Genomic DNA, 25,488 nt, shown 5'->3' with positions numbered 1-25,488 from the left:
ATAGCGACTTCGACATCTTGCCGCCTCATGTCGATTTCAACTTCGAAATAGCGCTCGCCACGTGTAGACGTGGCGGGCACTATTTCGAAGTTGGCACGGCTACTTTGAAGTAGCCAGCATGTGTAGACGCGGCTAATAGTACTTAAAAAATCAAGATTTGTTTAATTTGGTTCTTTATCTTAGAAAAATGTCTTAACTACCCTGCTTTCACGAGAGGAGCACATGAGGGACTGGCAAACTAGCAGAGTTGCTCTGTGAAGCAGCCATGGTGTCTTTCTCTGTACAGAGCTCAAAGTACCCTGGGCCACAGGCTGAAATACTCTATTGGGGTATTGCTGTCCAATGTTCCCTCGAATTTTTTTCCATCCATGGGTGGAATAAATTTTCTTATGTGCATCATGGCATGTGCAGATGTGCACCACCAATAGAAACATGCTGCTGGTTGTGGGCACTCTGCCAATCAACTGGGTGGCACCTGAATCTCTCCTGAGTGGCTGCCCAAGCACTCACCTTACAGGGGAAACTGCTACTGTCTTATAAATCATTAGATAATAGGTAAGACTTCCTACCAGAGAAACTGAGAGGAACGAATTTTTAGTTAGATTACTTAAGGCTGTTTCATACTTATATAATTCAAGCTTTTTTTAACTAAAGATGATTCATAGTTGTTTTTTTTTAAGACCAAAAGGATCATTTTCATCAGCCAGCCTGCCCTCCTTTAAAAACCAAGACCATAGAGTTTGCCACTAATTCTGACATTACTCCCAACAATTTGTAGCTGAACTAAACATTTCTTTCAGAAATACATCCAGTCTTGATTTAAACATTTCAGATAAGGGTAAATTCACCACCGCTCTTGTTAAGATATAAACCCCCTACCGTCTTTAACTAAGACCTCATCTATACTCCACTAAAGGTATTATTCTAAAGAGTTAAACCTGTACAAGACTTTGTGTTGACACTCAAACTAAATTAAAATTAAACTGGTGCAACTCTGAAAAAACAAACAAACAAAACAAAACAAATCTGAGAGGGAAGAAAATTCCCTTTCGTGTTCTCTACCCCTGCAAAAATGAGACAAGAAGACATTGCCAGTCCTTAAATTTCTGAGGTAAAATTATAAGAAAAAACTATTAGGCAAAAAGTCACAGGTTTTAAGGACTAGGCCAACTTTTCTTTGGTGTTCATCTTTAATGTAAGAAGGAAGGATTCCAAGGAGACGGTGGTGGTTGTGGTTATATCACTGAGTTAGGACACAGAAGGCTTGCCTACACTAGCTCCCTACTTCGAAAGGAGCATGGTAAGTAGGGTATTGGGAGATTATTAATAAAGTGCCACACTGCATATGCAGCACTTCATTAAGCTAATTCTTCCCCGCAGCAACTCCAAAGTGTTAAACTTCAAAGTGCTGGCTCTCATGTAGCTGCAGCTAACCCACCGGTACTTGGAAGTGCCTCGGCAACTTCAAAGTCCCTTTATTCCTCAGAATTTTGATTTGAAGTACCAGGAGGTTAGCCACGGCTACACGCTAGCTGGCACTTCAAAGTTTAACACTTCAGAGTTGCCACAGGGGAGAATTAGAACACACATGTATGCAGTGCCACACTTCATTAATAATCTCCCGACACCCTACTTACCATGCTACCTTTGAAGTAGGGAGCTAGTGTAGACAAGCCCAGAGACGTGTTTTCAGTTCTGCTCTTCCTCTCTGACCTTGGACATGTCACTTAATCTCTGTGTCTCAGTTTCCCATATAAAAGAGGAGGATAAAAATACTCCTTCCCACCAATTATCTCTTTTGGCAATATGGCATGGAAGAAGCTGCAGCAAGATTTGGGCATGGTCGTGGAGGAAGAGCGAGAGATCCCCACAGGCTGGATCCAATCTGCCTTTTCTGTCATCGTTGTCATTAAAAGAATGGGGGAAGCAGACAGGATTTTAAAAGGAAAATAGTTTTAGTCATGTTAGGCTGAGTTTTCAGAGAGTGACCCAGGATAATAGGTCCATCCAACCACAGCAAGAAAGTTAGCACAAGTGAAATAAACTAAATCATTTTTGCATATTAACTCCCCACAGATTTCCCTCCCCTGAAAACCTCACCCATTTTATAGGATCCTTCTGTCCCAACTTACACAGCTGTCTTGAGTTCCTGTAGCTCTAACCCTTAATTAGAACAGCAGAAGCCCCGGAAGTGAATTTACTGTCTTATAAATGACACTCAGACTTATTTTATGTTTTGTCAAATATCAGCACAAGGAAATTATCTGTTGCTTTCTAAGGCTTCACTGTTTAGTGTAGACAAAAACACTAGATCTGCACATACTGAAGAGGAACTGATAATTTGCCTTGTTGGCTTGCAAGGGGGATGGTGAACAGAAATAAAGGAAGAGAAAGTGTCATATGTTTTCACACTGTTTTTAAGGCCATCATGTTGCTAATACTGTGTAGTGTTTTACACTTGCACGTTTATGGCCCCCTAGAAACTAGAGAGCAATTACAACTCAAGCAAATTTAGGTTATCTCTCTGTCCCAATTTCTGAAGAAAATTGGTTTACAGCTAATCTGTAATGTTTACAATGACTCAACAAAGCGCTGTTCCTCTGAACATGGGGTTCCCGCTTCTCTTGCAACACACAAGTAGGCCAACTGTAATGCATACACAGGCTGCGTACTGCCAAGACTAGTGACGCCTTTGAGATACTCTTGGAGGAACAACTGAATTCAGAATACGTTACAGTCACAATAGGAAAAAAGGATGGATTTATGGTTAGGACACCAGCCTACAGCTCACATGATGCTGATTAAACTCATAGTTCTGCAAAAGTCTTCATCTGTATGGCTGTTGGCAAATAATTTAATCTGTCAGCCACTCCCCAGTCTTGTTTGCATGTTATACCCTTCTCTCTCTTTCTTTGTTTGCTGGGCCTATGTAGAATGTGAACAAGGCATCTTGGTATCTGTACAAGGCCTAACACAATAGAATTCTGATGTGTGGTTGGCACTTCAAGACTCTGCAGAATTAAAAATTATACCAATACTTAATGCTTAACACCACAAATTGCTGCTCATTAATTAATTAAGCTACATAACACTTGTGAAGTAGGTAACATCCACACCTCAGATATAGGAAAACAGAGTGAGCCAAATTTTGCCTCTGTTGGCATTGCTATGCCTCATTGACATGCACCAGGTAACAGCAACATTTGTTCCAGAGGGATTCATTCACTTACCCAAAACATCTTGGCAAGTCAAGTTGTCTATACACTGGACATTACACATTGGACAGTTTTTTTGATATAAACTAATGTGTGAACTTAAATTGTTACGTCTGGATCTGTCCCACGAAAGCTCATCACCTAATAAATTATTTTGTAATATGGGGTAGTGCCACGTAGAGACAATTATAATCTGATTTTTGTGGGCAGTAAGAGGCCTGGCAAATCTTGCTCTGTTCTGGCAAGATGGAAATCTTTCTTGCGTACAGTGGGAAATTTACTGTTCTATCAATCCAAATACCATACCCATTCGATTATACTTATATTTAGAACATCAACATTGTTCTTGTGATCTGAGGGTTCTACACAGCTTACATTGTATGTTTATGGTGTATGGAGCCAGGACTGCCCTTTCAGTTAGATGTATTATCACATGACAATCTCTCATGCTCCTCTACTAACATCATATATGCCATCATGTGCCAACAATTCCCAGATGCTTTGTATATTGGAGAGTCTTCTAACTCCCTTAGACAAAGGGTCAACAGGCACAAAACAGACATCAAAACACTCCAGATCCACAAACCAGTTAGTCAACATTTTAATGGAATGGGGCAGTCTGTCAATGACCTAAAGGTATGTGTGTTACTGAAGAGGAATTATCGCCCTGTTCTGGAAAGAGAAGCAGCCGAGCTGGCTTTTATATTCCAATTCGGCACATTAGCACATGGTTTAAATCATGATGGGAACGTTCTGAGTCGCTATAGGGGCTAGTCTGCATACTTGGGTCAATCTAATTCTTGACCTTCCCCCCCCACCCTCCACTCTCTGATTTGCTCACCTTGATTATCTTTTTCTGATTTGTCCTCCTTGCTTACTGTTTTTGGTTCTCTGTGCCTTAAATATTGAGTCTGTTCTGGTCTGGCTATGGTCTGAAGAAGTGGGTCTGTCCCACGAAAGCTCACCTAATAAACTATTTTGCTAGTCTTTAAAGTGCTACTTGACTGCTTTTTGTTTTCATTAAAGGATTATTTTTCCATTCCTGGACATTCCAGGACGATCCTGGAGAGTTGGCAACTGTGGCATGCAGAAGGGAGTACATATGGTTTTGAAGAAGTATGTAGAGTGGCAGAAATGAAAATGTACAAATTGAAGACTATATAAAAAGTGGAACACACAGTAATGTATTTATAATTATGCACGCACACGTATGTTTTTGTGGCATTTGTTGTGTTGTCTTGTATAACCACAAGCACAGCACAAGCACTATAGGTATTCATACTGAGCTCTTCGTAGTGTTAACTGTGCTATATATCAGATGGAAAACTATTTTTTTTTAAATCTATGTAAGAAATGAAGTTAAGTTTTTCATGATGCAACAGCAGGAAATGTCTAACCTCCGTCAATAGAAAGTAATGTCCTGCAGATGGCAGCATTGGTGAGTTTCACTAGTGACTTGTTTAACTTGAAGTAAGGGTGTAAGTCAGTACAAATCTGTACTTTTACATTAAGTTGTTACAGGACACTTTTAGTTATACAAACCAATTTTAAAGTGATTTACTTTTCACCATTTACACTTTTTTCAATATAAAGTGTCTTTTGCACTTCATCTTAGACAATGGACACAAATGAGTCAGTTTCACTTTTCTTTATATCATTCTGGTGGCAGTAGTACTTTGGAGCCTGGTCAAAGATCAGGGCACCATTGCAGTGGACATTGTACAGATAAAAACAGAAGAAACAGTTACTTTCCCTATGGAGCTTTACGATTCACCAAGAGTTAAACATCTAGTGAAGACAAAGACTAGGTAGAGTCTGCATGAATGATTTTGGCTAATATAATGAAGTCTGTTAGTGGGGACTGGATCCCTCTCCCATTCCTCTGTGAACAGAAATGCCAGTGTAGATGCAGCTATACTGGCAAAAAAGAGTTATTTTATGGGTGCAGTTTATTTCACTCACCGATGTAGTATAAATTAAAACAGCAAAAGCAAATTTTAAGTGTATAAGCTATGTCTAAATGAAGAAGGTTTGTTAGTACAGCGAGATTCCCAAAACTTTTCTAGCACAGATCTGCCCAAGGTGTCAGAAAAGATACAAGTGGATGAAACAGGTTAATCTGTGCAGCGGGGAGGGGATCAGATTAGGAGGATGAAGCAACAGTAAAACAGTGTTTAGCAGGAAAATGGGTCTTAGCTCACTAATTGTCTTATGATTAGTTCCTGCTCAATTTCATTTTCAGGTTCCCATACACTAGAACAATTCTGTTGTATTTAGATTGCTAACAAAGAAGTCAACTGCGCATTGCCATTGTATACAAAGAGGCATTATGACCCACTAAGAGAAAACGGAGAGCTGCTTGGAGGTTTTTGAATCAGACGCCTGCACATGTACATAATGTAGAGCAGTGTTTTTCAATCTTGATTTTCATAAAGTACCCCTTTTTTAAAAAAAAAAAAAAGTACCACCAGTGCCTACAATTTTCAGACAGACTTTTGTTTTCTACCATGGCAACCAACACATTTGTTTAGACAACTTAATCATAACTGGTTGGTTGGAAGAAATTGCCTATAAGGAACAAACTTGCCATCGTACTTATGATTGTGCAAAAAGGATAAATAAAAAAATTAGATGGACATAAAATAAATCCTTTTTATTAATTCATAAAAAAGGTTGAGAAACACTGAATTAATGTACCCTATGGAAAAAGCTCTGAATATCCCCAGGGATACACTTGCCCCTAGCTGAGAACCACTGATGTAGGGGAAAGAGAAGGCATACGCTGCGAACACAAACAAACATTGCTCAGAAAATATTGTAAAAGTTTGTAAGTACAAACTCGCTCATCAGTGACAAATCGCTTCAATTGCAATACAAATACAAAATGTCAATGCTTTACTTGAATATGCTGTAATTAGTACCTTTGGTTCCACCCACTCTTTCCACTCACACAAGGAATTACATTTATCACCCTAGTAGCCACATGCTTACACTGTCACTTTCTCTGTCATCTTGCTCCTCGCGCAGCAATTATCCTGTGCATGCTAAGTGTAAAACCACACTAATATCAGAATTCTCCATTTACACTAGTGGTCTCCTTTTATCCTACTCTGCATGTGTTTTAAATATTGCACAAGGTTTCAAGATTATTGAAAATCCTGTTCCGTGTTACTCTGGTTAGCAAGGGAGGGTGAGTCTTTGTAACTAACTCTAGTCTTTGCTCCATAAAAATCTGCAGGGGAGAAAAATCCAGAGCTACTTAACAGATAAAGACCTGTAGCATAAGATTTTAATTTAAATCAACAGGAACCAACAGCAGCAGTCACAATGGTGAGCTCCAAATCTGGCCAGCTTGAAAAATTTGCCGTTGGCTTGTAAACTGATGGTCATATCTGACATCAAGAGCAATTTTTGGTATTATAAAACACAAAAATAAATTTAGGGTTGGTAAAAGTAATAAAGCATTTAAAACACTTACACAACTTGAAGTGTCCAGGATTATTTTTAAATACAAGTAGAAATAATTTTGTTGTTAATACAAATTAACTTTTCCCTGCAGCATTTGCAACCCAAATATTGCATCATTGCACTGGTAAGTTGGCAAGAAACTACACTGTGGCTGTGTCTACACTACTGCTGTGTCTACACTACAAAATAAGCAACTTCAAAGTAGGGCGTCCACACACAAAATGCACCCTCTCTTACTTCAAAGTAGGCTTTCCCTTACTTCGAAGTTAAACATCAAGGCTATGTCTACACTCACCCAAAACTTCAAAATGGCCATTTTGAAGTTTACTAATGAAGCACTGAAATACATATTCAGCACCTCATTAGAATGCCGGCAGGTGTGGCATTTCGAAATTGACGCGGCTTGCCACTGCATGGATCGTCCAGACAGGGATCCTTTTCGAAAGGACCCCAGCAACTTCAAAATCCACTTACTCATATCTGCTGTTAGGAATAAGGGGATTTCAAAGTTGCTGGGGTCCTTGTGAAAAGGAGCTCCGTCTGGAGGAGCCACGTGGCGGTGAGCTGCGTCAATTTCGAAGCACCGCAGCTGCCGGCATTCTAATGAGGTGCTGAATATGTATTTCAGCGCTTCATTAGTAAACTTTGAAATGGCCATTTGCATGGCCATTTCGAAATTTTGAGCTAGTGTAGACACAGCCCTACACACAAATACCCCCTACTTTGAAGTAAGGGGACGGGAAATGTTGAAAGCATGGGGTTGCATGGCCGACAAGCCCTTCTGGGCTCACAGCCAGTCAACCCCTTAAAGGGCTGCTCCCAGCACCCACAGCCTGTACATGCTCAAGGCTGACAGGCTGAAGACAGCAGCAGCACATACATGGGGAACATCTGGAGACCGTGCCAGCTCCCTCCCTTGATGAGGACGATGCCATCACCATCCTGCTCAGCCTGCTGGCCATGCTGCTCACCAAGCAGCACGGGCAGCTCGCTCACTTGGGACCCAGCCTTCAGGCCCTTGCCACCCTCATGTGCCCCCCCCATCCCCCCGAGTCGGAGTCGGTGAGTCTGCACCACCAGCACCAAATGGTGGGACCAGCTGGTGCTGGAGGACTGGGACAAGCGGTGGCTCAGGAATTTCAGAATGACCTGGAAGACATTCAAGGACCTCCACCACTGGCTCACCCCAGTCCTCCAGCACCGGGACACCCATATGCGTCCAGAGCTCCCAGTGCAGAAGAGGGTGGCCATCGCACTATGGTGGCTGGCCACCCCCGACAGCCACAGATCCATCGGCCACCAATTTGATGTAGGCAATGCCACTGTCAGAGCAGTGCTGAAGGAGATATTGCCAACCCCGACCATGGGGCCACCCCAGGGAGGGGCGATCATGAAGGGGGGCAGCGGGCTCCCAGTGGGGGGCATGGGGCCCCCAGTCCAGTGGTCATGGACCTCTCCTCCTTCCCCCTACAGATCACCCAAGTCATCAACAGAGTGCCCCTGCAACATGTCTTGACCCTGGGGGACCTGGATGCTGCCCTTGCTGGGTTTGAGGACCTGGGCTTCCCCAGCTGTTTTGGAGCCCTGGGTGGGATGCATGTTGTGATCTGGGCTCTGGACCACACTGGGGGTGCCTATGTAAACAGGAAGGTGTATCACTCAGTGGTACTCCTGGCCCTGGTGGATGCAAGGGGCCATTTCCTGGACATGTGTGTGGGGTGGCTGGGCAGGGCCCATGACACCCAGGTGTTCCAGAATTCATGGCTGGGATGCCAGATGCAGGAAGGCAAGTATGTCCCCCCATGGGAGCTCCCGCTCGGGGACTTCACAATGCCCCCCTGCATCATGGCCCAGGACATCTTTAACGGGCGCCTCAACCATGCCAGGGGCACAGTCCAGCAGGTGTTCGGGAGTTTCGCTGCCTCCTCACTAGGCTGGATGTCAGCCTCCCAAATGTCCCTGTGGTCATTGGCACCTGCTGTGCCCTCCATAGCCTTGTGGAGGGACACCGGGGGCCCTTCATGCAGGGCTGGGCCACAGACCGGGGGGCTGGCTATGAATGGCCGCCTGCTGCCCTGTGCCGTGAGGCACAGCAGGATGGGATCATGGGCTAGGATGCCCTGTGCCAGGCCCTCACACAGGGCCAGCCCTGACCCCCCCCTCCTCAGCCACAAACCACACCACACCACCCTGCACCCCTCACACACCGCCCCCCCCACCAAGCCCCCAGGAAGCACCAGGGACATGGGTGGGAACGGGAAGCTTTAATGGGGGAAATAAAGTAACAGACAAAATGGAATGGAATGTGGAAACCTTTGGTGTGCACGGGGGGACTGGTTGGCAGTGGGGAGGTGGGGGCTTGGGTGGGGACTGGATTGGAGAGGGGGGCCAGGATGGAGGTTGGGTCAGATGGCTTGAGGCGTGGGGGGACAGGAGCCACGTCAGCCATGGCCACCCCTACCGCCCTGGGACCGGGGTCCCCTGCGGGGCTGTGATGGGTCCGGGACCATGGGGAGGTATGGCTGGGGTGGGGGTGTTGCAGGCTCTGCCCCTGTGGGGTATGAAGGAGGGGCCCCTGGGGCTGGGCCAGGAGGGCTCGCCTCCATCAGCAGCCACCAGGCCAGCTCAAGGCGCTCAGCTGGCAACAGGTCTGCCACGCATCGGGAGGCAGCTGGAGGGGCGGCCACGGGAGGGACCGGTGAGGGGGTGGGAGGCTGGGTGAGGCGGCCAGCCAAGGCCTGGAGCATGGCATCCCTGCTGTTGGCCAGCCTTGCCCACACGCCCCGCTCCATCGCAAGCCATTCCCATAGCAAGCTGGTCAGCTCCCGCAAGACCACCCTGTTGGCAGCCACCTCCTCATCTCTCCACTGCCATCTCCGAGGGGCCCACCCATGGCCATGGGGGGATGTGGGCTGGGGTGATGGGGTGGCCTCCCGGCCTTCCTGAACTGTGGCCCACTCCGATCTGTAGGATTGGCCAGCTGGTGAGGGACCTGTGGAGACAGGAGGGGACAGGGGGACGGACCATGAGTGCTGGCTTCTGACCCGGGTGTGGGGGCTGGATCTCCTGCTGCCTTGCCCCCTGCCCCACCTCCCTGCTGCCCACTGGCCCGTGGGATCCCAGATGCCCAGGTGTTCCTGCTTGGCGAGGATCAGCCTGTGCTCCCCCCACCCCCATCCCCAGGTGTGTGGGCAGTGGGGCTATTCTGGGAGGGGCCCCATCCCCATCCCTTGCGATGTCCCACTCACCCCCAATGTAATGGCTGTGACCTCCTGGGGCTGGGGCGAGGCCCAGCTTGATGGTGCCCAGCTCAGTGTTCTGGAGAGGAGGGCGATGAGGACGGTCCCGTTGCTGGAGCCCTCGTCACCGCCCTCAGTCTCGGTGGGACAGTTTCTGCATGGGGGACCTGGTGGTGCCACAGAGGCCTGCCTCCTCGCCGCCGTCCACGGTGGGGAACGCCGATGTCCACCATGTGCTCTGGGCTGGGCACCTCCCTCAGCCCCAGGAGCCTGTGCAGCTCCTGGTAGTGGGGGCAGTACACAGGCCATGCCCCCAACCGGCTGGCAGCATAGCGGGCCTTGATGTACGCCTGGCGCAGCTGCTTGACTTTGATTTGGATGCTGCTACCGGGGCGGTTGGGGTGTCCTCAGGCAGCAAGACAACTGGCCAGCCGGTTGAATGCCTTGGCATTTCACTGGCGGGTGCTGGTTTGCTGAAGGACCTCCTCCTCCCCTCATGGGGCAAGGAGGTCCTTCAACTCCACCTCTATACGGGGGGTTCCCTCCTGGTGGGGCCCTTGTCTGGGCCCCGCGACCCCTCAGAGCCCTCCTCTCGAGCCCCCGGATGGGGAGGGAGATCCTGCCATGCTGCCATTGGGGGTTGTGGCTGCGGAGGCTGGCAGGTGCTTCGGGCAGGGGCAGTCCAAGGCAGAGCTCGTGCTGCCCCGGTTTGTGGCACCCTCTCAGCTTCCTGCCTGGGGTTGCCAGGGAGCTATTTCCTTTAAAGATAGCTGGCAGGACCATAGAGCCCTGCCTGGGCTAGCCAGACTGTCTCCATCCTCCGGGGTGGGTGTCCTTACTTCGAAGTAAGGAGTGCAGAGTGTCTACACACATTAAATTTGAAGTTAAACTTCGAAGTAAGCCTCTACTCCATTCCCGGGAATGGAGTAGTGACTTCGAAGTTAGCCTCCGTTACTTTGATGTTAACTTCGAAGAAAGGGAAAGCGTGTGTGGACGCTCTGCAGGCTCCTTCTAAGTAGCCCCTTACTTCGAAGTTAGTTTGTAGTGTAGATGCACCCTGTATTGTATTGCCCAAGCTGAAGAAAGAGCAAACAGAGAATAGAATGTTAAACTTCCTCCATTTAGTAATTTAAGGAATTGTTTATTATATATATTTAGAAGGGGTCATTATCAATTTTAAATGTAAGACATTAAAAAGAAGTAGAAAAAAGTGAGCTGGCAGTAGTTATGGAAATGCCATCTGATCACATATCAATGTTACAGTTTTACAGTAATATTCTATTATTTTTTTCAATAGTTTTCTCTCCCCTGTTGCCATGTGAAAGGCCCACATAAGCAACAGAATTTTACCAAAACGATAATCCCTGCATGTCAATTTCCATAGGGGCTATAACATAGACAAAGCTCTGTGCTCCAGCATTTTCACTGACTTATAGTTTAGCCCTCTTTAGCTCCATGTTGGGCTGGGAAGCCAGTGGGACAAGAACGGTTCAACTTCTCCTTCATTCTCTCCTTCTGTCCACTGGAACAGGGGAGGGTCCTTGTACATGCAAGACCAAAAAAAAAAAAAAAAGAATCCAATTAGTTATGACATTCTAGTGGCCCAGTGATCTGAGGCTCCAAAGGGGTCTCCAGAGCCTGTTCTTTACCTAAATCCATAACTTAATTACCCTTCCCTCAACGTAAAAAACAGCACAGAGAATTCAGAACTACAGGTTGCACCTCTCTCGTCTGACACCCTCAGTTCCTGATCAGTGCGGGATGAGAGAATTTGCTAGACCATCCGAAGTCAATATTGTCTAACAGCATTACCAACGCTTCTGCTGCTTACTGGGCTCTTAAAAGACATTTAAGGGTAAATTACAGCTAAATAACAGCACAGAACTCAGATCTAGGCCTGGTGGCTAGAAACAAACTTTATGGGACCACGGGAAAATTGGCCACGCCCATAACTGGTCATCCAGCTAACTAAAATCATGGCAGATTACAGACGTTGCTGGACAAGAGAGTACCGGACTAGAGAGGTTCACCCTGTACTGACCTCATACAGTCTGTAAATGCATCATCTCCTGGTGCTGGTGGTCTTTGCAAAAAAGAGCTGCTGGGAAAATAGTAGTTCAGCCAGGGGCTCAAGTAGGTGGAAACTCACCTCTCTCTCACATTTGTTGCCCCACATTATATCCGCTCCGTCTCTTCTTCTGAGGGGACACTGTGTCTTTCTTGATGGGCCACTCCTCAGAAATTCCAAGGAAGAGTCTAACTCACAAGATGTTCTTGCAGAGAGATGTCACTGTGCCTACATATGCCTGAATCCTAATATCACTGTGGGTTAAGGAGAAAGGTGGGACACTGCTACTTCTTCCACCAACCCTTTGGTGCTGCTTGCAGTGTCAGTCTTAAATTTAGACAGAGTGCTTTTCCTCACTTTCTTTCCTGCACAGGAATGGACTTTTGCCGTGAGCTGTCTAATGTTCTGCCAGCTCACCCCAGCAATGACTGCATTTCAATATTAGGCAACATCATTTTATTGTACATTGTTTATAAAGCACGTTGGGGGTGAAAGTAGCTCTAGTAAATGCAAGCTATTATTATGAGATAGTCCTATGAACCCAAGAATAAAAAAGAAAAAGCATAACATGAGTTAAAAAATCTTGCTGCCTGAGAGAGAAGGAAACACAGCAAGCACAGGCTGAACGTCTCTAATTATGCTCTGCATCTGAAATCCTCATTCTAAGGAAGCCCCCTCTCTGCTTTACCCTTAGAGCTTATCTAAATGATTGAAAACAGTACTCTGAAAAAGAATGGAGATGACAGGGAGGAATCCTGAGCATCTGATGTGGTTATTACACAAATAAAAAACCCGAAGTTCCTAGTACTCAACTTTCCCAGAAACTCATGGAGTTACAGGGCCAGATGGACTATGCGCCATTAGTTAACTGTTTACCTTGGCTCTGCTACAGCCCTTGCTGGCAGTTTCTGGTACCAAAATGTCACCTTAGGATGCCAGTGCCAGACCCATTGCAAAAGTGATTGTTACTGGACTGGCTTTCTTTGAAGCCCCAGCACCACACTCAATTATTCATCCCTTTGCCTGCTCCTCGTGACCACACTAGAACATTTCCATAAGATGACAGTCTTGGCTCTAATGCCATCTGCACTAAGATTTCTTATTCATTCGTTACCTAATCATAATGCATGCCTTCTTTCATCCTGCAGGATCCCATTGCACCTTGAAGACTGAGGGCCAAACTCAACCCTGGCATAAGCGGGAAATAGCCTAGACTTCAGTGAGTTGCCTCACTGGTTACTTGGTGTCACCTCTGGGATTGAACATAGCAGCCAGAAAGCTTCTCCTCTAAACAAGATTTATTGTTTAGCTAAGAGATAGCCTGACTCATTGTCTCTTATTTAGACCAGAGGCTAGAACATGGATGGGCAAGAGCTGGCCCACCATGACACCAAATCTGGCCCATGGACCACCCTCCATGCTGCTTTAAGTGGCTCCCTACTCCATGTAGCTCTCTGCTCTGGATCTTTGAAGCAGAGGGCCACAGGTAGCCAGCACCAGTTTTGAACTATCTGGAGCTGCAGCAGACAGGGAGCCTGCCACAGGGTCCTGCAGAGCTGCTGGCCAGCAGTCACCTAGGCAAGCACCTCCCAGCCAGATCCTGCCTCTGGTACCCTAGTTCCTCCCTCCCCCCAGGTCCCTGCCCCCGGTCACCACTCAAAACCCTCTACATCCATCCTCCCTTAGGTCACAATGCCCTCCCAGACTCTGCACCCCTACCACAACCCTCTCCCAGGCCACTTAGACTAGAATCCTCTCCTGCACCCATACCTGCTCCCAGGTCACAACCCCTCCTTCACCCAAACTCCCTCTCAGATTCCCCAGTCTCGACTGCATCCCAGTCCCCTACCCCAAAGCTCTGTTCTGTACCCAACCTCCATCCCAGTCTCTGCATCTCCTCTGTAAAAGGTACAGCCCTTCACTCAGCAAATTCTTCGAGTGGTCCCCTGTCGAATTACTGCTCGTTCCTGGACTAGAACCTAAATTCTTAGTTTTAGCACCCACTAGCAGTAATACCTTCCACTACAATGGAAGTGAGGCCATGGGAGTGGTCACAAGTTTCATGGTAGAAGGAGGAACCAGATATATTACTGAGCATAGTTATCTGCTAAATTTGGATAACCAAAGTTTTCTCGTTCCCCGCCTCCAATCCCTGCAGGAACTCAGGATAAGAGTACGGAGTCAGTGAGGTTGTTCTCCTGTGGTAAAATAACACAACCCATGATGGAGTAGGAACTAATGTTTTTTAAATGGGCTACATATTCTTAGTGTAGTAAAATCCTGTTTAATTGGTTAACCAGTTAAATACTAGGTTTATCCAGTTAACCTATTAAATGGGTTGTGGGGGTGCCTGGGGCTGCTCCATCTGAGCTGGAGTGCCCCTGCTCATGGCACGCCAGCTACTGCCTGGCTAGAGCCACCCCTGCCAGGGGTGCCCCTCCCCAGCCACCCCTTTCCCCAGAGCTGCCATGGATGGAGTAGATCTGGAACAGCTTGAGTGTCCTACTGCCCCATGGAGGCCCTGTGAGGTTACTCCTGCCTACAGCAGGCAGGGAGCTGCTCTAGCCCATACCAGTCAACCTTTAATGTCCTAATCATAAACATAACACAACAGACAGCAAAGAAACAAGACCCCCATCGTATGGCACAGCTGGAAAATGCATTAGAGTCATTACATGAAGAAGTCAGCACATTGTTGTTTCATTGGGGAAGAACGGGGATAATGTGCCATACTCATTTATCCATCACCTGCATCATTTAAATGCTTTTTGATGTTCTCCAGCCCCTTTTCCACTCTCCCTCTGCCTTCCATGGGCTCTGGCCTCTTTTACATTGGTTCTACTGTTCTACACAAGGATTCCTTGTCACCAAGTCTCTCTCTTGCTCTTTTATAATGGAAAACAGCTGTGTTAGGCATGCCCCAAACAAAGTCTTGTACATTCCTGGTGGAACAGCCTCCTCACCGCCAAAACCCCTGGACTTTATATTTACTATAGCAAATTCAAAACACATCCACTTTTCCTCCCTCAGGCTGTAATTTCCTCCCTGACGGGCCTGTCAAATTTATGATTTCACGTACTATTCTTATCTGAAGTCCTCACTTCCCTCTTGCCCCACAGTTTTGTTAGTCTGACAGACCCCATGAATGCTGCTATAAGTAACTTCTGGGGAATGAAAGCAGCCCACTTTTCCTGTAGCAGAACAACACAGATGACAGTTTGAAATATGAATGGGAAGATCCATTTGTGGAAAGAACCACCACAATTTCTGGTCAGGTAGAAAGTATTCTGAAAGCTCAAAATTGTACCAAGAACTTCCTCCTCTTTCCCTAATTTAGTTAGTTGCATTTTCACTTCAGTGCCACATTTCCTGGTGCTTTTATGGGGAAGCCAAAGTGCCACAGGTCCCATTCTTCAGGCTCACATGGTTTGGACAATAGTCTCAGAGGAGTAGCTGTGTTAATCTGTAGCTTTGCAAGTAACAAGCAGTCCTGTGGCACTTGAGGGACTAACACATTTATTGGGTTATGAGCTTTTGTGGTTAAAACCCACTTCAGCAGATGAAAATGGAGAGGAAAAATAGAATCGCTCTCCATTTTCATCTGATGAAATGGATTTTATCCATGCAAGTGCATGATGTAATAAGTTTTAGTCTCTAAGATGCCACAGGACTGCTAATGGTTTTGACAGTTCAGATAAAGTTTCAATAAGCACATGCATTTTGACTAGACGTTTGAACTAAAGCCCTGTGAATCTTTTACTTCTCCGTTCCTCTTCTGCGGTCAAATCTTGAGCTGTTCTATTCAGGCACCAAAACAATTTACAGTGTCTTATAGGCCATACAGAGGCAAAACCAGAAAACAATACAGGCAGGTTTACCGTGCCATGAGCTACAGCGGAGCTCATTGGTGGGGGTCTCAAAGTTACTGTGGAGGAAGAGCGGGGGAAGAGGAATGTATGTAGACCTAGGATATAGGAAGGATATGTACTTAGTGGGTCCACACTAACACAATGAGGGTTCTAAAGCTGATTGAAAAACTCCATTTTCCACCATCTCAAAACTTGTTGGAGAAAATGATAAGTTTTCTTCTAAATTTTCCACAGAAAAGTTTAAGTTTTTTTTTTTATTTTTTTCAGTTTGTTTGATTATTCTGCTACTGTGCTTCACGTGAGTCATAGTTCAGTTGCTTCACGCTCTCATTCTCCTCTGCAGACCAGGCTTTCAGGCAGGACTATATATCCCATGACGAATCCCAGTCTTGTCTGGGTGGTTCTCATGGGACATGTAATCTGGTCAGGGAATTTGGCTGACAGATGAGAATGGAGATGGGGAATAACCAAGTTACAACTCCCATGAAGCACCCACAGCAGTATTTCCAGATCAAAATATTTCAGTTTTCAAGAACTCTGTTTTTGAGAACAAAAATTGCAATTTTTTTTGGAAAGCAGACACTTTGTGTAAAATAAATTAATTTGTCCAAAAACCAATTTTCTGTCAAAGAGCGCCAGAGGAAAATTTTTGGCCACCCTCAGTCATGAGACCAGCACGTTACTCCTCGTTCTACCACGGCAGTACTGTGTGACTTCAATACGTCACTTTGGGTCTCTTGGCATCAGTTTCCATAGCAGTGAAGTGGAGTTAACATTACCATCCTTTCTGAAGCACTTCTGAGAAGTAACAATGAAAGTCACACTCCATATGAATGCCAAGCCTTGTCCTTACAAGTTGGGGAGAGGGAGAGAGTGACATCCCCCACCAGTCACTCATGGCTGCAGAAGCCACAGGGAAGCATAGTAAATGTGCTTGCTCAATACACTCCATTTCCCAACTGCTTCTGTTGCCACAGGGAGTGCAGGGGGTGGGCCCAACCGCTACTGCAGCCCTGTGTCAGGCCCCTCTCAGTAGCCCCTGGCCATGTCCCGCAGGGGTTGGGGTGCCGTGGGGGAGGGGGAGAGGCAGGACAGTGTCTGGAAGAAGCATAGTTTGGAGGATGGGGATGGACACCAGCCTCTCTGGGACCCCGAGATTCCTGGGCTCAGTTGCAAATATGCTCCAGTCTGTCGATGGCCTATGAGCCACGAATTTGAGAACCCCGCTCTATAATGAGCATAAAATTAGTCTATGGTAGAGATAGAATTTTGTCTGGAGGCAGTCAGGCTAAGGCTATGCTACGGTTTCTATTTCGGAATACATTTGTATACCAAAATAGAAACCACATGGCCAAAAGCTGCGCTTGAAATAGTGGAGCTATTTGAGTGCAGTATTGCATGCCCAGTAGCCCTGGTCATACAAGGGTTACCAGGAAGTTCAAAATAGCACCAGTACAGGGTAGCCCACAATGGATTCGAAATAAGGTAGCTCAGAATACCTGTTATTTTGCAGTAGGGCTACAGTGGAGAACAAAGGACCACCACAAACCTCCCCACCGTCTGCTACAAAGCAAGGTGTTGTCTTCTCTAACCTAAGCGCACAGCAATTTGTAAGTGTGTGTGTACACACTTCTTCTTTTTTTTTTTTTTTTTAAAAAGACACTCTACTAAACAGAACACCAGGCACACACTTCGTACCACCTAGAGCAGTGGTTCCCAAACTTTTTGGCATCACATCCTTTTGATTTGCCAGAAACCCTCATGCCTCCCCACCTCTTTTTTACCGTCGTCAAACAAAAAATTCAATTTGCAACTTAAAATAAACACGAAAACTTGATATAAAAATGTTATTTTAAAATTAAAAATAAGTATAAATAGTTTTTCTTGGTCTCTCGTGGATGCCTAAGGCAGCCCCAGCTGGCCGGGTGCCTGAGCCCCGTGCCAGCTGCTAGAGCTGACTGCGCAAGCTGCACACCCACCTGTGATCTGCACTGCCAGAGCCACCCGCCTGCCCCCTGCCTGAGCCCTGCATTGCAGGGACCAGCTGCCTGCCCACCCACCAGCCACCCACCCCAGCCATGTGCCAGCTGCCCAAGCCCCTTGCTGCTGGGGCCACCTGCCTGCCCACCAACCTAAGTCGCCTTGTGCTGCCAGGGCCAGCCGCCCACCTGCCAGCCTGAGCCCCACAAGCCCTGCAAGCCACCCACCTGAGCTCCTCCACTCCCACAAAGCCAGGCACCACTAGCCCCCGCTCTTACCCCATCCCCAGCCCCCCATAGAGCCTCATCCTTCTCCTCCTCCTGCTCCAACCCACACTCAATCACCTTTGCAGGAAGCAGCTAGCTCCATGTGGGTCTTCACCGGCTGCCTTCTTCTTACAGTGGCTGCGCCAGGTCATCCACATAAAATGGCAGGGGATGAGAGCCAGAGGCAAAGGCCAGATCTTTCTTCAGATGAGGGGAATGATGTGGGGAGGCTAGGTTGCCTTACAGCCCTCCTGGAAATTCTTCATGCCCCCCCAGAGGGGCACACCCCCCAGTTTGGGAAACCATGGTCTAGAGAGATGACGAGAAAACAAACACATGACAGGTCACATAGCTTAATGCTCTCAGATCATTTGGTTGTAAGCATGGCATAAAAACCTTGATAGAATAGAACAGACAGGAGGTTGCCTCAGCTGCTCCCTATCCTGTAGCTGGCCTGACTACCAGACTGGCTGGGCTTCTAGATTCTGCCTCTCAGGTCTCCATGATATTTTCCCAATTTTTTTTTAAATTAGGGCTCCATTTCCCAGAATCAGGGCCCTTGTTTTCTCACTGTCCAGTAATTAATTGGTTACTTAGGTTTTTTTTAAGGCCAAACAGTCTCCCAGAGCCTCTTGCATCTCCTCCCTCCCCCACATCCTTTAATTTTTTCTTAATGTGTGCGGGGGGGGGAGTGTATTTTTCAGTTTGTTGCCCTGTCAGATTTGTTTGGCTCTTTAACTGCTCTTGATGCATCACTCCTTTGTAGTCAGGAGGTCACTAGGATGGAAGCTTGAGAATGTAGCAAATTAATTATAGACTCAGAAACACACTGACTCTTTAGATCCTGAATCTAGCAAGAAATAGGAGTGATAGCAGAAGGCAGGGGAAGGGGCAGATTATACAAAACCCCTCCCCCATGGGGGGTTGCAGGATACAGCAGCTATATAGGGAAATATACATAGTAATGCAAGTAAATAAGATGATGTTTGGTGGCCACAGGATACCCAGTGATATAAGCTAATGCATTCACGTCAGCGGATAGGGAATGAGTTCTAGAAAACGCTGAGTTTTCATACCACTGATTGTCTCTCCAGAAGACATAGGTGGCTGGGGCCTACCAAGGCTGGCGGTGCTGGGAGGGCCACCTAGAGGAACAAGGGTGGAATATGAAGTTCCAGCCTATTTATCAACTAAAATGTTGGTGGGGGCACAGGACGATGGTTTACTTTCTGAGTGCTACCATGAATCTTCTATGTGGAGAGATGATTTTATTACAGGATCCCTGTAGCTTCAAGGGAAGCAGGATTAATTGCAGCTGTTTCTCCTAGAGCAGGAATAGTCCATAAACTCAGTCTGCATAGCACACTACTGCAGCAACCCTTGGAGAGTGTGGCATGTGCCTAGTTATCCCCCCTTCTCTAACCTGACTCCTTCATATTTCCTTGACCCTGGCAGAGTTGGATGTTTTTGTGCCGTCAAAATTCTCACCCACTTTGCTAGTATCTGCTCTGAGCTCTGTCAGGCCCAAACCTGTTCCCACAGAAGCCAACGGGAGGTTTGTAAGCAAGATGAAGCTACATTTGCTGCTGTACCTTTTGAGGACACAGAAGGATAGGAAGGGGGAAAAGATGAGTCTGAGCCTCTACTTTACAGCTGCCCCTCTACAGCTGGTGCCAGAGCCTAGAATTTTCACCAATGCACCCTCCCAACCCTTTCTCCAGGACAGGGATCTAAGGGGTGTATGGATGGAGTAAGGGCACCATTTTTGGGAGTGAGGGTGCTGCATCCACACCTACCACAATGCTGCTGCTTTTCCTTTGATTATCAGGGAGCAAAGGGAAGGGTACAACTTGGGTGATGTCTTCTCTGCCCCTCCCCTGGGATGCTAGGAGCCAAGGAAAGGCATGCACACTGCATACTTTCCCCTCGCTCTCTGACAGTCAGGAGAAAAAGAGTAGCAGAGTTCCAGCTACACCTGGCTGCAGCCTCCCACCCAAATGGTGGAGGGGAGGGGGGCTAGGGCACTGCCCAAACTGGGGAGGGGTTGCCACCAGCTTGCCAGCGCCTTTCACTTCCATGAGTGCCTGCTTCTTAGCAAGGCAGCCTGGCTGGGAGCAGCTTCAGCCAAGCACCCCAACCTTCTAGCTTAGCTAGATTTGGCCCTCGTGCAGCATGTCCTGCTTGTCCCCTAGTTGTGCCCCTGGTTGGGGGCAGTGCAGAGAGGGGTTTCAGCAGCCTGGCTATTAGCTGCCTAAAACCTAGACTGGACAGAAAATCAGGCACTGCTCTGAAGGAACACTTGCTTAACTGCATTACTTTTTTCTTGACCATTCCCCCTATAATGTGGATCTGATGCTGGCAATTTAATTCCTCGCCATTTGGTCAAATACTGTACAAATGCTCTTATGTCAATGAGAAACAAACAGCAAAGCTCCAGGAGCCCTTTGCTGAAGAATTCCTGGGGATCCCCAGCTGATGGGCAGCCTCTGGTAAAGCTCATCACAGAGTGAGAATCTCCTGGATGGTATCATGCAACATTAACCCCTAACCTGGCAGTGCTATGTGTGGCCCAGAATACATTTTGTTTACCATTTGCCATGCACAGGATTGCCAGATTCTGCTCATTTCCATCTGCAAAGCGTTTTTTCCCCCCTCCTACCAATATTACTAATGTGAGATTCATACAAAGCAAGGGCAAGTGAAGTGAGGCACTTGTTGATTGCACACAACACTGGTTGTGAGAGACACGTGGTCCCTCGGCATCCAGTCAATGTGCTGCTACAATTCAATTGATTCATCCACACATTCTAGGTACACAAAGAAAGGTTACTCACCGTAGTAACGGTGGTTCTTTGAGATGTGTCCCCGTGGGTGCTCCACATTAGGTGTCGGGCTCGCCCAGCGCCGCAGATCAGATCTTCCAAGCAGTTTCTGCCGGACCGCGCATGCGCCGGTGCGCGCCGCTCCCTTGCGCGCTCCTGGCCACGTGCGCGATCTGGTCCCCGCCAGTTCCTTGACCAACCACCTCGGATGCTCCTGCAAAACACTAAACAGAGATCCGAAGCGGGGAGGATGGGCGGGTAGTGGAGCACCCACGGGGACACATCTCAAAGAACCACCGTTACTACGGTGAGTAACCTTTGTTTCTTCTTCGAGTGTCCCCGTGGGTGCTCCACATTAGGTGACTACCCAGCAGTAACCCAAGATAGGAGGTGGGTAATCGGATTATGTGCAGCTTGTCCCCGAGAGGACCGCTGTCGAGAGACGGGTATCCTCTTGGAATACCCTGTGAAGGGCGTAATGTTTGGTGAAGGTGTCATAGGATGACCAGGTCGCCGCTCTGCAAATGTCTTTTAGCGCAATGCCCTTGAAAAAGGCTGTTGATGCCGCCACTGCCCTAGTGGAATGAGCCCTGGGCGTGGCCAGTAAAGGAGTCTTTTTGAGTTCGTAGCACATCTTTATGCAGGATACGATGTGCTTCGAGATTCTCTGCGAAGAGAGACCTTCTCCTTTCGATTTGGGAGCGAGAGAGACTAGGAGTCTATCTGTTTTCCGGAAGGACTTGGTCCTGTCTATATAGAAGGCTAGCGCCCTCCTCACGTCCAGGAGGTGTAGGTGCGCCTCTTTGTTAGAGTTATGAGGCTTTGGATAAAACGAGGGTAAAACAATAGGTTCGTTAATATGAAACTCAGAAGAAACTTTAGGAACAAAGGCTGGATGCAGCCGTATGGTTACCGCCTCCTTGGAAAAAACAGTGCAGGGTGGCGTTGCCATAACTGCCGTAAGCTCGCTCACCCTGCGAGCTGACGTGATTGCGAGAAGAAAGGTCGTCTTTATCGTAAGGAGGCAGAGGGAAACCGTGGCCAAAGGCTCGAACGGCGGTCCCGTTAGCGCATTAAGTACCAGGTCCAAGTTCCATGAAGGTGGAAGCGGTTTCCGAGGGGGGTATAGGTTTACCAACCCTTTGAGGAACCTGGTAACCATGGGATGGGCAAACACCGTGTGCCCTTCCTCTTCGTGTCTGAACGCCGAAATGGCGGCGAGGTGGACCTTTAACGAGGATAATGAGAGTCCTCCTCTCTTGAGGTCCAGTAAATACTCTAATATTACAGGTATAGGCACCGAAAGGGGGGCTAGCTGTTTGGTAGAACACCATGCCGTGAAGCGAGTCCATTTCTGCTTGTAGGTCTTCCTGGTGGAAGTCCTCCTGCTACTTTCTAGGACTTGTTGCACTTCCTCCGTACATGTGCTCTCTAGGGAGCTGAGCCATGGATTAACCACGCTTGCAGTCGCAGGCCTTGGGGGTGTGGATGCACTATGGACCCTTGGGCTTGCGTGAGCAGATCCGGCGCCACTGGAAGGGGCATCGGTGGACGGTCCGACATGCGCAGTTGTAGGGGGAACCATTGCTGTCGATCCCATGTTGGGACTATGAGGATCATTCGGGCTCCTTCCCTCCTGGCTTTCTGCAAGACTTTGTGGATCAGCACTGTGGGAGGAAAAGCGTAAAGCAGGGGGCCCCTCCAGGAGATCGCGAATGTGTCCCCCAGGGACCCCCGTCCCAGTCCTGCCCTGGAGTAGAATCGTGAGCACTTCTTGTTGTGTTGAGTGGCAAACAGGTCTATCTGGGGAAAACCCCATGCGTGAAAAATCGGTCATAGCAGACCGGGGCGGATCTGCCACTCGTGCGTGACTGCAAAACGCCTACTCAGCTGGTCTGCCTTCACATTGTGAGCGCCTGGTAAGTACGAGGCTTTCAAGGTTATATTGTTGGCGATGCACCAGTTCCACAACCGGACTGCTTCCGCACATAAGGCACGGGACCGAACTCCTCCATGCCGATTTATATAAAACATGGTGGAGGTATTGTCTGTACCGATCCCGACTACTTTGCCTTGTATATGGTCTCAAAAGTGTCTGCAGGCGTTGAACACTGCTCTGAGCTCCAGTATATTTATGTGCAGTGACTGCTCCGTGGAGGACCACAGCCCTTGCGTCACCTCTTCGCCCATGTGTGCTCCCCACCCTATGAAGGAGGCATCTGTAGTAAGAAAAACCGATATCTGCGGCTGGTGGAAGGGTACCCCTGTTAGCAAGTTCTTGGGGTTTACCCACCATTGCAGGGATTTGCGCACCTCTGTTGTGGGAGACACCACCCTGTGAACGGTGTGTGCTGCCGGTTTGTATACGCTCGCCAGCCAGTGCTGCATGCTGCGCATGTGTAACCTGGCGTTCTGTACTACGAACGTCGCTGCTGCCATGTGGCCCAGCAGCTGTAAGCACGTCAGAACCGGCACCATAGGGCTGAAGGTGATGACTTGCATGAGGGAGCCAATGGCCCGAAAGCGTGTCTCTGGTAGATACACTCTCGCTGTAATAGAGTTTATGCGTGCCCCTATGAACTCTATGTCCTGTGTGGGGTCTATCTTTGATTTTGCCAGATTGATAACCAGGCCGAGCGAAGAGAACGTGCCTGCTGTGATGCATATCATGCGTAGTACCTCCTCCTTCGAGGCCCCTTTGAGTAGGCAGTCGTCCAGATACGGGAATATAAATACCCCCTGTCTGTGCAGGTAGGCTGACACCACTGCCAAGGTCTTGGTGAAGACTCTGGGGGCCGAGGAGAGGCCAAACGGTAGGACCTTGTATTGAAAATGTTCTTTGCCTACCATGAACCGGAGGAATCGTCGGTGAGCCGGATGGATAGTTATGTGAAAATATGCGTCTTGTAAGTCGAGGGCTGCGAACCAATCTCCATCGTCCAGTGCCGTAAGGATGGAGGCGATTGTGATCATCCGAAAGCGTTGCTTGCGCAGGTACCGGTTGAGGCCTCGAAGATCTAAGATGGGCCTCCAGCCTCCTGTCTTTTTCTCCGTGAGGAAGTACCTCGAGTAGAACCCTTTCCCTTGCAGTTGCTCCGGCACTCTTTCCACTGCCCCTATGAGCATGAGATGGTCTACCTCCCGCTTGAGCCTTGCTACGTGGGAGGCCTCCTGGAGGTGGGGCCTGGGTGGAGGTCGTGGCGGTGGGAGCGACTGGAAGGGGATGGCGTACCCCGTGGCTATGATCTCCAGCACCCATTTGTCTGTAGTGATCCTTTGCCACTGGTCGTAGAATGGTCAGAGGCGATGGTGGAATAACTGCTTCAGATGACCTTGTGCGATGGTAGTGATGGCGCAGCCCTGGATCTGTGTGTCAAACTTGTGGCCTTTGGCCCTGCCCCGAGGACGCACGGCTCTATTGGGAACGTCGCCTGGGAGTTCTGTACTGCTGGTGCTGTTGATGTCGCCCTTGCTCGTAACCCCTGTGGTACTGGGGACACTGTTGCTGGTACTGGTACCGTCTTTGCTGAGGGTAGTACTTTTTCTTTCTGTATGGAGGGATGTAAATCCCCAGGGTCCTAAGTGTGGCTCTTGAATCTTTACTGGAATGAAGGACCGAGTCAGTTGATTCAGCAAACAGCTTCTGCGAGTCGAAGGGAAGATGGACGATCTTTGCCTGCAGGTCCCTCGGTATACCCGAAGTCTGGAGCCAGGATTCCCTTCGTATCACCACTGCCATAGCTGTGGAGCGTGCTGCTGTGTCCGCAACATCCAGCGCGATCTGAACTCCCGTCCTCGAGGCCGCGTAGCCTTCTTGCACGATGGCCTTGAGCACCAGTTTCTTGTCCTCTGGAAGCGAGTCCATGAGGGAGGTTAAGCTAGTGTAGTTGTCGAAATTGTGGTTCGCTAGATGCGCTGCGTAATTTGCCATTCGCAACAGTAGTGTGGAGGAGGAGTAGACCTTTCTGCCGAACAGCTCTAGCTTCTTGGCATCTTTGTCTGTTCCCCCTGTCTTGAATTGAGATGTCTTTGATCTTTGTTGCAACGACTCTACCACCAAGGAATTTGGTTGTGGGTGGCTGAACAGGAACTCCATGCCCTTCGCCAGCACAAAGTATTTCTTGTCCGCTCTCTTGTGGACAGGCGGAATAGTCGCAGGGGTCTGCCATATCATAGTGGCGGACTCCAAGATTGCTTCGTCAAGCGGTATTGCTATTTTGGAGGAGGCCGGAGGTCTCAGATTTTTGAGGAGCTTATGGTGTTTCTCTTGTACCTCTGCTGTCTGGATGCCTTGTGTGAAGGCCACCCTTTTAAACAGCTCTTGAAACTGTTTGAGATCGTCCAGAGGATGGACGTCCCCCGGGGCCGTAGCCTCGTCCGGGGACGAGAGCGAGGAACCACTAGGATACGCCTCTCTGGACCCTTCCGGTTCCTGTTGGTGATGGTACATCCACTCGCTGGAAGCTTGCAAGGGAAAATCTCGGGGTTCCATAACCAGTTCCCCCTGAGATACTTGAGTCTCTGTCCCCGTTCGCGATTGCCCTCAGGGATACGGGACCGT

At 48.2% G+C, this 25,488-nt stretch overlaps 1 long non-coding RNA gene across 2 annotated transcripts in view; it reads right to left on the bottom strand.

Annotated features, from left to right (window-relative positions):
• Positions 1-9,032: 9,032 nt before the first annotated feature.
• Positions 9,033-25,488, bottom strand: part of LOC142014004 (uncharacterized) — a 39,824-nt gene continuing 23,368 nt past the window's right edge. The window contains exons 2-4 of one of the 2 annotated variants that reach the window (XR_012645856.1): positions 18,184-18,414; positions 11,353-11,462; positions 9,033-9,675 (exon numbers count right to left, since the gene is read on the bottom strand). This is a non-coding gene — a long non-coding RNA (uncharacterized LOC142014004). Of the gene's footprint in view, positions 9,676-11,091; positions 11,463-18,183; positions 18,415-25,488 lie in introns of those variants that run through there. The other variant, XR_012645855.1, reaches the window with a different exon arrangement.

The sequence above is a fragment of the Carettochelys insculpta genome, chromosome 6 (genome assembly GCF_033958435.1).
Source record: "Carettochelys insculpta isolate YL-2023 chromosome 6, ASM3395843v1, whole genome shotgun sequence".
NCBI lineage: Eukaryota > Metazoa > Chordata > Testudines > Carettochelyidae > Carettochelys > Carettochelys insculpta.
Note: the sequence above shows the minus strand (reverse complement) of the source record. Positions and strands in the feature narration are given on the sequence as shown.